Source organism: Venturia canescens, chromosome 3 (genome assembly GCF_019457755.1).
Source record: "Venturia canescens isolate UGA chromosome 3, ASM1945775v1, whole genome shotgun sequence".
Classification (NCBI taxonomy): domain Eukaryota; kingdom Metazoa; phylum Arthropoda; class Insecta; order Hymenoptera; family Ichneumonidae; genus Venturia; species Venturia canescens.
Genome location: NC_057423.1, coordinates 5,451,051 through 5,464,119, shown reverse-complemented (window position 1 = coordinate 5,464,119; position 13,069 = coordinate 5,451,051). Strand labels below are relative to the sequence as shown.

The window sequence follows — 13,069 nt, the reverse complement described above, 5'->3', positions numbered from 1 at the left end:
GACGCGATACGTTATTGCGCGTTCGAGTGTACCAGCGGTTCGCTTAAGAATCGACGTACTATTTCCCTATGTGCTAACAGCTGCACACGCTCTTTCGTGCATGGGTGAGAGCGAAATGAGATACTGGGATACTGGAAACACATATCTATATAAATAATCGTTTGCTATCGATGCAATTCTCGCTGTTCGTTTCTCGCACAAGCGCTTGTATCGATTCCGTGTACCACCGTCTCGACGCTGACTAGCGCTAGGAACGAAATACACAGCAGGAAAACTCGAGACTCGGCACTTCGCTACCGGATTTTTCATCGTGGAAGATTTATCGCCACCTTTGTAATAATTTTATAAGCTATCGTACGAATCACGCTGACGATCGTGATTCATGACTAGAAGAAATTTGTCTCGAGCACAGCCGAAGGTGAAGCTCGGAAGCAATTAGCGCGATAACAGTAACAAATGCATTTGAAACGCACGCGAATATCGAGGATTTTACGAAACCATTTGCTCGAATCTCTTGCTCGGATGCTGCCACTTTGAGACGATATTTTTATAAAGACTTTGAATCGTTTGCCCAAATTTAAGTTCCAGAACGATTGAGAATTTCTAGTAGCGAAATATGAGGGGCTGGAACTCCCTCAACAAATTTACTCGAAGGATGAAAAATCTGTCAAAGTGCGGGAGGACAAAAAATGATTGAAGTATTTGAAATAGTTTAAGCTGAAAATGATGAATTACAGCGATTTTCATTGCAAAGAGATACGTGAAATATGTCAGATTTAATTGAATACAAGCAATTGAGTCTGGCGGAGTTGATCTCGGTTTGCACGTTGATCACTCTCGAGGCTCGCCGTCGCGTGTACCGTACTCTCTCAAGGCTCTCTCGATGCGCGGTGGGCGATAGAAGTCCGCGTGTATATAAGTATATCATTCAATACGTACGAGTAAACACACAGGCATGTATAAAGCGATCAGAAAGAGAGAGAAGAAATGAGACAGGGAGAGAGAGAGAGGGAGAGACGCAAATGGAGTAAACCGTCGCCGCGAAACGCAAAGTCCGCGGGCACCATGTGTGCCGCGCACAAGAAAGGGAAAGAACAACGGAGTTCGCAGGAGGGACGTAAAGGGTACGTTGGGCAGTAAGAGAAAGAGGAGGAGAAAGAGGGAGAGAGAAGAGCAGAGACAGAGAGTACGACGGAGCGAGTGTCTCTCTCTCGGGAACCAGTTTCATCTCTTGAACGCTTAATTAAGGTACGTCGAGGTGGAATGGGTATATGCGTAAATCCGTAGCCCCAAGAGGCCAAACGAGAGAAGGTGAGGGAGTAAGAAGGAGGAAAGAGCGCGAAGCTGCGAGGGAGCAAGAACGGAAAACACTGGGAGAGCAGACAGAGAAAGAGGGAGAGAGTGAGAGGAGATGAGATGAAGGAAGCGCGCGACGACGAGGACGACGACAAAGACGAGGACGAGATGCAGTGAGCGTATTATACGAAAAGGGAAGCTGCAACGGCAACAGAAGAAGAAAGAACTTGCGTAAGAGAGACGTCGATAGGCCTCGTGGCCGCGCGGGGTGTCTCTCGCGGGACCGCGCACGGTCACTTTATTCTTCATTCGATTATTCGTTCCCCTTTCGTTCTCGTTCCCGATGAGGACGAAAACTCGTGTGTACGAGCAAATATATATATATCGATATAACACACACCGCCCCCCCCCCCAACCCCACCCCCTCTTCCTCGCTCGATATGTATATACGCTGGAGGGAAAAAGGCGGAGGAGAGAAGCGCCCATTTCGCGTTTCGTTATCGTTTAACGGCTTTATCGCAATCGCCACGACGAGACCGCGAACCCGTTTTCTTATTTTATCGCGGGCAGGCGGGGACCGGGCTCGTTATAATACACTTCGAGTGTGCCGAGCGTCCACCCTCTGAGTAATTATTGTATCGGTAACAACGTTCTCTCAATTCCATCCTGGAAGTATTCAATGTCACGAAATATAACAATGAATAGTGTGCCATTGGGAGGCAAGCTGCGATCTGCAATCGCCACTTTTCTCACCATTCTTCGACTCCTCTCCACAGATTTTTTCCACTTTCAACGCAAGCTGCTCTTCTTCTCGTTTTAGAAGAAACAGCATCAGCTCACAGAACAAACTCAAAGTGAATTTTCCGCTGAAACGCTCCCCTCTGGAACTCACTCACGCAAGATCCTTATGCATCTTTCTGTATGCTGGATAAACCATTTGAGGGAATCCCCATAAATAGAAACGCACCTTAACGCTCCGAGCTGGCAGACCGAGAGGACTCGCAAAGTAACGCAAACTCGACGAACGTTATATTATACAGGAAACGTTCCACTCCGTGATTGCCCGCTCAAGTGACTGTGCGCTATATAAATATATACATATGTGAATGAGTCTGGCAGACGATGGCCCCCATAGCAGCCCTTCTGCATGTCTCGTCTCTTCGCTTCGCTCACGGGCCTTATCTCACTTCCAATTAATATAATTGTTTTTCTATATGTATCTTCGGAAGTAACTCCGCAGTCAACGATGCGTTTTTTATAATTGCACGGGTGTTCCTGGAGAGTTGAAGTCTCAAGTGATTGCATAATCGAAAAAACACTCGATTTCACGAAGCAAAATATGTCAACGTTGAATAGCGACCGCAGATGACAATGTGTTTGTTGAATTTCTTCGTACTATTCATAAAGCACGTTCATATTGCCACGTGCCTAATCGCGATTTCTGCATAAAAAGTGAGCCATTTTTCATGCTCGTGCGAATCATTGATTTATCACACTGCGAGTAATTAAATAACAGAACGCAACTGATAAGACAAAGCAATGAATTAAACAGGCGATAGGATATTTCCTCTGTAAAAATTCTCCCCGCGAATAATGCGAATTCGCTGGTGCATGAAGCTAATTGTTTAATCAATTACGAATTAATTTTTCTTCGCGAATTACGGTTACACTTATTTGCTTCACAATGCGCCCGAGTAATTCACGATAAAAGTAGCTCTAAGCTTACCAAGCCAATTATATTTTCGATAAGTGATCCGCTCCGGTATGTACGCCGGTGATCATTGTATAAAATACAGAAGGCATTATTGTGCGCGCGAAGGATAAAGCGCCTCGTTAAAATTAGTCTAAACGGAGAGAAGAAAGAATGATGCGATTATCATCGCCAGGGTGTGTCGAGTGCGCACTGCCTCTGATACACGAATAAATATGTATGTGTAAATATAAATCCACGAAGTTAAAGTAATGGGTATATTTCTGTTGAGCTCGTGGGCAAATATAGGAATGAAAGAGGCTCGTATAACAGGTGCAGGTGTCTCAGGGCCCTCCAATGTTAATCAACGCGTATATAAACGTTTCGTCTTTCTCGCGCTTTTACTCTTGTACCGTTGACGTTGCTCCTTTCACATACAAGTAAATGCGCGCGCACACACGCGCGCGAATTCTTCTTTCCTTATGCATTTTATTCGCTGTTTTCTCTCCGGGAGCAACCCCGTTCTCTCAACGCTATCTCTCTATAAACTCGTACGCACACGCGCTAAAATATCGTTTATATGAATATTCGTACGTGCGCGTTTGTGTCTCTGGCCGCTGGCGAGCTGAAAAGTCCCGGCTACCAAGCGCGGTTTCACGCATGAGAGAAGTGATAAAACATATTTTCTCAGTTCACTCGTACACACACCTTAGCCTACGACGTGATCTCAGACTCTGCCTCATGACCCCCGGACAAGAATTCTTCTATTCTGCACCGCGCGCGCGCGCGCGCGCCCGCGAGCCCGCGCGTACTCTCGCCAAGATTTATGTCTTGTCGCGCGCACCAACAATTACGAAAAGTTGTTTATCACCGGTTATTCATATTTTGTATGTGTATGCGAACTTACATTGTTGCAATGTTGCGTCACGACGCGGTAAATCTGGACGTGGAATCGTGAAACAGTCGATTCGTTGGCTCGCGATCGCATTCGCGGATACACTTGTAACATTTTTTTGTACGATCATTCGAGAAAATGCTACTCTTACAGATATAGCGATTGGAAATTCGTAACAGGGATTTTCCAATGGCGGGTATTCTACGATATTGATTAATGCCCAAATTGAATTGGCTCGATTTTAGGATCAATTATCCCCGAACAAGGCCCATTTATTTTCATGGGTCAGTACATAAATTTGATTTTATTAGGTTACAAATTAGGGATTCGTTCTTTCCGCAGCTAACGCCGATAAAACTCCGGAGTTTTATTAATGGCTATTACATTATCGGAGGGTGAGATAAGCGAGTCGGTTATAACAGTGGGAATCGAGACATTGCCCGGATTGCTAGAATGCCACGGTTCTTTTTGCTGGCAACGTTTTTTCCATAATCGCAGTTAAACTCTTGGGAATTCATATACTTCTTCAGTAAGCTTCCACCGATACCCCTTTAAACGTAGCATTGATGAATCGTTGAGTACTGCACACCGTCAACAGTACCGTGTTTCTCGCTCTCTCTCTCTCTCTCTCCCGTTGATTTTAGCGCGCACGCGTTTATATGGGTACAGTCACAGGAGAGTGCGGAATGCGGGAGCGCGGCGCTTTTGCACCCACAAAGGGTACACAGTGAGAGAGAAAGGCAAAAAGGAGGTGGAAAGAGAGAGAGAGAAGAGTCCGGGAGATCGCGCGAGCTCGCGACGACTCTCGACGCGAGGAAAAATCTTCATAAATATTAAAGTCCCCACTTTCAGGAGCACTGAGAAAAAGAGACAGTAAAAGTGAGGGAGAGAGAGGGAGAAAGAGTGATCCAGGGCTACGTACAAACTCCCGGGAACTGTTTATGTGTGCGAACTCGGAGAGTGAGTGCGCGCGCTAGATAAACGTTGATTCTGGGAGATTAAATTCCTGCATATGCATACGTATAACTTCGAGCTCTTTTAATTCTGCAATGCGCAATGCGGGAAAATCGTATAGAGTCCCATCTACATTGTTATACACGGTAGAAGAAAAATGGTGTTTAATAAAAGACACATAAAATACTTCGGTTTTATCGCTCAATTAATGAATTATCGGTGAAAATGATTGCTGCAACTTAATCGGAGCAATCGTGTCCGTCGATAGCGCTCTGTACGTTCCATCGTGCCTTGTCAAATATTTCGTTGATTGAGCTACTTTCCCGAAGGCATTCGACGCAGTCGTATTCCGACGATCTTATTCCCACCGTCGGAAAATGCTCGTCAGATCGCTGACTCACAATTGTGAAAATCGACGATTCACTCGGCTTTATTTACGTCGATGATGTGTATGACCGACCGCAAAGGCGTATAAATACCCATAGCCTCGTTAATTGACTGCGTTGACAGTTGTCTGACAAGTTTGAAGCGTTTTCTTACATCTCGTTAACATTTGATTCAATACCGTTGGTGCTGGTTAATTCGTTGGAGCGACAGCCAGAGGGCGCGCTCGCTCTTCAAACTCGAAGGCAAAAGAGAGACCGCGAGAAGGATCGTCGCTAATGCGGACTTATTATGAGAACTATCTTGATACACGTAACCAGAAGGACACACTTGAGTCAAGTTGGATGCTCGTAAAGTGTATCGGACAATCTACGTGTCGCATCGCGACAACTCTCGCTCAAAGTAGCGAACGAACACACAGAGAAACGCCACGAGAGACTTCTCTCGCGGAGATCTCGTTCGTATTACTTTTATACAGACTCGCAGTTAAAAGATTCTTCACACACGTCGTCGTACGAATGTAAATTTTGAAACAATCTTTTTGACTTTGGCTATTTCGTTATAGTTCGTTGTAGCCTCTCAGCGATGAGCATAAATGATTTTAAAAACGATAATAATTTTCAAAATTCAACACAATGGGCTCGAATCCACGCCTCCGAAAAAGTCAAATCGCTTTCTCAAATTCAACAGACAATTTATTCGTAACTGATGCGGAGTTGATGCCAAGTTTCAAATTTCTCGAAAGTACTCGCGGCCATAAAACCGTATTGCTCGGATGATTTTTGTGTTTTCACGCGACGTCGTCTTTTGTGCGCTTTTATATTACCGTTGGAAGGAAAAAGGAGGAGGGCATTGTGGGGTTAACGTGCACGCGAGGAGAACTGTTTGTTGAACCCTGCAACCACGTGCACAACGATCTAATAACATGTCATCATTGGTGCCCAAGCATGAGTAATTTTCCGACAATCATTGTTCCTTTCCTCCCATAAGAACCCACAATCTTTTTCTCATTCATCGTTTGCATAATTTCGATTTTCATGTGGCAAAATAAAAGCCGAATCGGTAAGAATGAGGAGGAATAAATAAGCAGCCACTTAGGACAGAGCTATCAGAGGCCTGAAAGTGCTGTCACCGATAAATCGAGTGGGTTGAGTCAGAAACGAGATGAATGTTTGGAAAAAGAATAATTCAACGAGAGTCCTAACCACGTGACTATCGAACGTTTTACTCTAAATCGATAAAACTAATAAAAGTACGGACCGAACAGCTTTATGAGCAGAGTCCAATTAAAATAAACGATGCATTCGCCCGTTCTCACATCCTGTAACCTGACGATTTACCAAAGAAACTGGTCAATCTGAGATCGCTTGACGGAGAAACTCAACAAAATGACAAAACATTTCAGGTGAATTTTTAATTAAATTAATCGCTGTTTTACGAGTTCCACGTCATTTGCGAAGCTGAATATTTTCTCTCGTGTCTCCTTAAAAAATCCGCCGTCTAATTCTTTCTGAAACTGGACTGAGGAGTGTGAATTCAAGTCCCGAACGTTGAAGAATATCGAGCTCGAGACTTGGAGCAAAATACGAGAGATTATATTGCCGTATGGGATGAAAAAAGAGCCTTGACATCGAAGAATTCGAGCAAACTGGAACCCCGAACGTGACTACTCGCCAGAATGTCTCTTGCTACGGTTTTCTGCATCTTTCTCTCTTTCCCCCGTTTTTGCAAAACGAAAAAAGGAAAAGGAGCTCGCGAGTGAGAGGAGACGAGCCGTGCCGTGGGTATGGAAGAGAATCTCCGAAGAGCCGAGAAGTTTGTGCTCGCCTCTTTTCTTGGTGGACTTGTGTCGCGATGTTCGCGAGCGAGGACGCCGTTACCGTTACCTTCTAACGCACTCGGTGTTGCACACTTTTTGTGCTATACGGAAACGAGATACTTTTTCCCTCCGAGCAAAACTGGGTGCGTCTTCCTGCGGTAATTTACGGTCAATTCGGGGGGGATGAGGTTTGCTATGGTCAGGGTCGCGTCGAGTGAGAAAGACGGGAAATGAGCTTTTTGAGTCACGGAACTTTTACCTGCCGCGCCGACAATCCCGAATTCCTGTTCGGGACGTCGCCCGGTCTAACAGGTGACGCAATTAAGCCGATGACCTTGGGCCAAAAATATTTTTGCGGCTCGAGTCCGTGGAACAAAGTCAAGTTTTTCCTCGCCCTCGGGGGTCGCCTCCCTTTGTATCGACTGACGTTTGCATCTCGTCTCGGCTTGACCAGAAAAAATCTCAACGTCAAGAATATACCGTAGAAAATATCTGCGCAAACACCATAAACTCGCGAGTCTGGCCGTAAGATGTATTGAAGCAAAAACTACTGCTGTGGATTCGTTCGATGGAATCTGAACGGTTTGCGACGCTTGTTCGATGCGAATACCATTTTTTATGTCCCCTCGGCAAAAACTCGACGTAACATAATGAGAAATAGTAAATGAGAATCGCTTTGTACAAATAACGACAACGTAAATGCGACGCTCGAAATTACTCGTCCTCGATCCTCGATCGTGTCAAATCTTTTAGATTAAAATGCCGTACAATTTTTTGGACGAGAGTGCAAAACTGTCAAATTAATAGGCGTCTTACGTCCGCCATATTAGCATCGATCACAGCGCCGCGCATAGTCAGTAATTTATCTTTCCGGTGAGTAATGTGTTAAGAGAAATGGAGTAGACAGGCGACAACGTGTAAGTGCGTTAAGTTAACCGACGGAGAAGACGGAAAGCGCGTGGATCGTGATCCGACGGCGGCCATGTCGTTATGGCTATGAAATTGGCGCATTTAAATACTCGTAAAGCTAACTCTTGCTTGGCGAGAAGCTCCAACGCGTTGAACGAGGATGGAGCAAACGGGAGTTCCGTGTGGGCCAACGGGACTGCACCCGCGTCATCGTCCCGCAAACGTTTCGTGCTGCCTTCGTATTATATCCCCACGCTATTTCTGCAGCGCCACTGCTTGTCTCTCACCCTCATCCCTTTCGCTCTTCTGCCCTTTTCCCCTGGCACGTTCACCAACCGCCATAACCTATGTCGCCTCCGCGTTATTACCGTGTCTTCGATTTTCACTCTTTTTTTCTCTCTCTCTCTCTTTCTCCACTTCATTCTTTCAACTTCTTCCGCCGCTATTCCACGCTTTATATGCCCACAAGAGCCGAGTATACGAGGCGTAATGGAGAGCCACCCTAAAACCGTCGTCGCAACACATTCTTTAAACCTCCTCGCTCTGGGAATTCGGCAAACCAATTGTTAAACTTCCTTCCAATGCTCCTGGGGACGAGAGACTCGAAAGCCGATAAGCGATCATTATGTTTGCATCATTCAACACGTTTTGAATCGGCCTATTTCACAGCGATAAAGATAAAGGGAGAAATATTGATGGTGATGCGGAACCCGCTACCAACAAAGAGACCTACGAATAGCTTTGTAGCGGAAATTCCAAAATGAGTTTCGACCTGCTGTTATTTCTCGATATAATTTCTGTTGCTCGAGAACTCGAACGCTCGTATCATTAGATTTCGATGTGTTATCGTTTATTTCAATTCAACGAGGGTGTTTCATCGCGTTCATCATTTAGATTAAAAACTAGAAGCCATATCGATGAAACTTGAATTGAATCAACATTTATTTCCCTGTTTAATAGTACAGTTAGGAAGAAAAATATCCCACAAAAAACAGTGGTAAATATCATTCGAGGTGATCACGTTTTTTCAAATACTTACGAATCTGTTTGGCTGACTCGAATTTCGATTTTTTACTCTCAGTATGACACAATCTCAAGATCAGTGAAGAAATTGGAGACAAAAGTAGCAGCTTATATTGGATTTTACAGGAATTTGTGCCGATCGATGTTCAATGTTTGGTAACAAACAGACTAAAATTGAGTGACCCGGTGGAGGGGAAATTGAAAAGTGTGTAAAGTTCATTCGACACTGATAGGCCATGGCCGAGAGAATCGTATATGACGGAAAGGTCTGCAATCCACCTCGAACCTGGAGAACGATGAAAGTGGGATCAATGAAACGTTCGCCTCGACGACCAGGGACACCAGCAAGAACGATAAATTTGCCATAATTAGTGGCGTCGGACGAGACGCAAGGCGGGGAACGGGAAATAGGGAGATTTAAACTTAGCCCGGGCTCTAGAGCCGGTGTAAATCCGCACACTCTGCGGGGTCGTTTCGAGAGGTCTAATTCCCCGCGTAACGAATCGCCGCTGTTGCCCATCTACGATATTAATAAATTACCAGTCTCCTTTTCACGATTCAAGATAACACGGAGACTTTATAATTTTTATGCGTTTCGCGAGTCATTCGTACGTACGCGACTCGGTCGTGGTGAGACAATTGTGTGGCCGAACGAGTGTCATGTCCGATCGATCTTCGTGACGAGGAAAGAAATATCAAAGTCCGTTTGGGTCTTCGAGACCTCGCAGTTCGTCCGATTTTCGTTGTGCCTCCTCGTTGGAGTCACCGCAGCTCGCGAGCCCGTTCAATCCTCGGAGGGGTGGGTTATATAAATTTTTCGACACCACCGTCGGGTTTACAAGCTCCGTGCGTTCTCGCTCTGCTAGCAACTCGCTAATTAATCATGATTAAAGACGCTGCACGAGCGAGCTGCGTTGTAGAAATGAGAATAGTATACCGTCCTGACAAATGATCTCTAGGAAATTCTTCCTCCTCTCTTTCCACCCTCGCTCTCTCCCTCATTCCTCCGCTCCTCTTTCTCCCATTCGTTATCCCTGAAATCGCCTCCCAAGGTAAAAAGACATTTACACTTAATTCGCTATTAATTCTTTCGCACATGGAGAATTATACCGGCCGACAAAAGTAAACGAGTTACGATGAAAAATATTTTTCCATATTTTCATTAAACGGAAGGAGCACATTCGCCCTCACGGACGTGCATCCCGAGTCTTACACACTATCATTTTTTCCCTCTCGTCCTCGAGAGCAAGTTTGATCGAGGACCTCGGGCGCACGGACTCTTCATCATGCGGTGCGGAGGTTTGTTAACTTTCGGGCGTCACTTATCTCGCGGCCGCGGGACATTCTTCGTCGCCCCTCTCTCTCCCGTGCTCCTCCGAATATGAGAGGACATTGTGAGATAGAGATGAGGAGGGAAAGAGAAAGAGGAGACGTTCGAGATAGAGGAGGAAAAGGGAGAGAGACGTGGAGATGGAGGAAGCAGCAACACTCTTGAAGAGAGGCTTGGATGTCGAGTTAGCAAAGGGGTGCAAGATTCTGTGAAGGATTTGGTGGAATTAAGGGGTCTAGAATCTTTGGTTACTCCTTTCCCTCTCGCCCCTCCCCTCTTTATTTGTCTTCTTAGGTTCTCTCTCCATCTTTCTTTCACGTTTTATCTCTTTCGTCTAAAATCCACGTCTGGGTGAAGAAAGAAGTGAAAAGAGGTTGAAGCAGGCGTCGGGTGACGTTGCGACAGCCCTCCGGGTACAACGTATTCGTGGCTGAAACAGCAACGTCGGTACGAACGCCATACCAAGTTCTCTAAAGTGTCGGAGCTAAACTGATATGAGAAACGAGCGTTTCGTGCTGCCCGTGGGGGCACCGTGACGCTGCACGGCGACCACCTATTCGTTATATTCCAGGGGTAGTACGTCCTGGGGTGCGTTACCGACCTATAGTTACGCTCTGACGGTGTGGCGGAAAGCGCAAGAGCAAAGTGTTGGTTATAGCACCGAGAGTGCTAAACGTGACGCGTCTTGTACAAAAACATCGTCGTATAACACGTACAACTTTTTCTCAGCTTGCCTGAGAAAATATGAGATTCGAGGAAATAAATAAATCAAAAAGTTTACCCGCTCTCCGATATCTTAATCCTGTGGCGAGCGAATTTCTGCCGAAATTTTTCGTCAGAAAATCGGATAAAATTGAAGTTTTTTGTGTGCGGTTATAATTGCGGTTGGAATCGAAGGACGAAATTATTCAGCGCTAGGTTTCGTTGCGCCAAAGAATAACAGAGTTGCGAAAAGACTTGCGTCTTTTGGTAATTTCTAAATTGTAACGTCAACGAAATTATTGGAGAGCGTAACCATTTTCACTATTCAAGCCTTCGATATCCTTCCTTGCTGTTCCCTCTCTTCGAGAATTCCTCCCTTGGGCTCTTGAGATATGATACATAAATGAGAGAACGAGGGTGGAGAATAGCTCCAAGAGAAGGACGTCGAAATCCTCGATTCGGCTCGGGGTAGAAAAAGGTGAAGTGAAAAAGGCAAAGAACGAAAGAGCGCTTATCATCGAATGCAGCCGACTCTCCGACCGTCGGATCCTTATTTATGGCCTCCGTCACTGGAGCCCCGCCATACATCGCGACTGTTTTCATTGCACCGGCAGCCTCGATCTTTTAGCTTTTACTTTTCGACCGGATTTTTCCATCGTTGAACTCTATCTGCTGGCATTTTATGTCAAAACTCGGTTTTTCAAAAACTCGTCTGTCGTTGAGCTTAAATCGCACATGCGAGTCTGAATAAGTTTGTGCTGTTTGCATTTTATGCTTCAACAAAATGCGTCAACGTTCCCTTTCAAAGCCTCCTTTTTTCTGAGTGAAGTGTCAATAAAGTTTGTTTACTTTTACAAGAAAAATAATGAGCTACTGAGAAAACGACGAGCTCGATACGTTCGAATCAACCAAGTTTTCCAAGCGAATGAATTGCTTCGATTCATCCAAAAGGGCACGTGGTCACTTGGATTTTTTTGACAACATTTATCGACCAATGTATCTTAAGGTAGAATCGAGGATTTTTTTTTCTGTAAACGATTTATGGAATTTGAAAAAGTTCAAGAAAGCGAGAGAGAAAACCACGTGAAGTTCAGCGCGCTGGTTGTTCGGTATCCGACGGAGCATGTGCTCGAGCGAATGGCAATTTGGCGGGAGCCTAACGTAAGGAAGGTGAAGTTGTAATCCGGTAAACCGTTGTATTTCGTTGGAGTTATCGATAATCGAATAATTAAGTTGTTCGATTAATTATTTCTGAACCCGGTACTGAAGGTAATTCGCGTTGTCATTGACGACGTAGTTCATCGTACGGCCCTGCAATCGATTTTATATCCATAAGCGGGTACAGCTGACTTACCGTACTGCGGCGAAGTCGGATTTTCAGCGAAAGAGGGTTGCCGGTAGCGGAAGAAGTCTCCATTCCCTCGCGGTCATAGTATTGCAATCAGAATTCCCGGCACTCTTCTAATCCGAAGTCCTTTATCTCTCACGTGTTCGAGCGTCCTTAGAATCCTGGTATTCTCCTTATTCAAGGTGTGTTCCCTCGTGAAAAAAAGTTTTCCAGTTTTTCCGTAGTTCTGAATGATGAAAGAAATCCCCGGGAAGGCCTTGCACGTCCGGTGGGTAAATCAAAGAAAAAAAATAATGTTATCGTGGCACGATGGACGATCGGCACGAGTGCCACGAGCAAGAACGATGAGGTAAATGAAGGCTTGTTTTTAAACGTCAGTATGTACACGTCAGAACGAACGTGAGCACGAGTATAGCAATTATACGCCGACGAGAGCGTGAGTAGAGTGAGAAAGAATGAAAACCAAAGTGTTTTTGTCGAACATAATTTTTTATTATTATTTTTGTATTATCGTAACACGAGGACAACGACGATAACGTTTAATGACGAGGCAGGAGGAGGATTTTTTTCCGACTTTTATGTACGTTCTCTCTCTCTCTCTCTCTCTTTCTAGCCGTCTTTCTCTCTTTCTCTCTCTCTCTCCCCGGGCTCGGACTCCTGCGGGACTCGCGTTACGCTCTCTCGCGGGCCAAAGCAAACTTGTCGGATGGCAATACGTG

At 45.2% G+C, this 13,069-nt stretch overlaps 1 protein-coding gene across 1 annotated transcript in view; it reads right to left on the bottom strand.

Moving 5' to 3' along the window:
* The window catches only part of LOC122407742 (homeotic protein antennapedia-like), a 145,725-nt gene extending 133,326 nt beyond the window's left edge, over positions 1–12,399 (bottom strand). Inside the window, exon 1 of the mRNA XM_043414154.1 lies at positions 12,357–12,399. The gene's annotated coding sequence lies outside the window, so the exon portion shown is untranslated. The remainder of the gene's footprint in view (positions 1–12,356) is intronic.
* Positions 12,400–13,069: the final 670 nt, after the last annotated feature.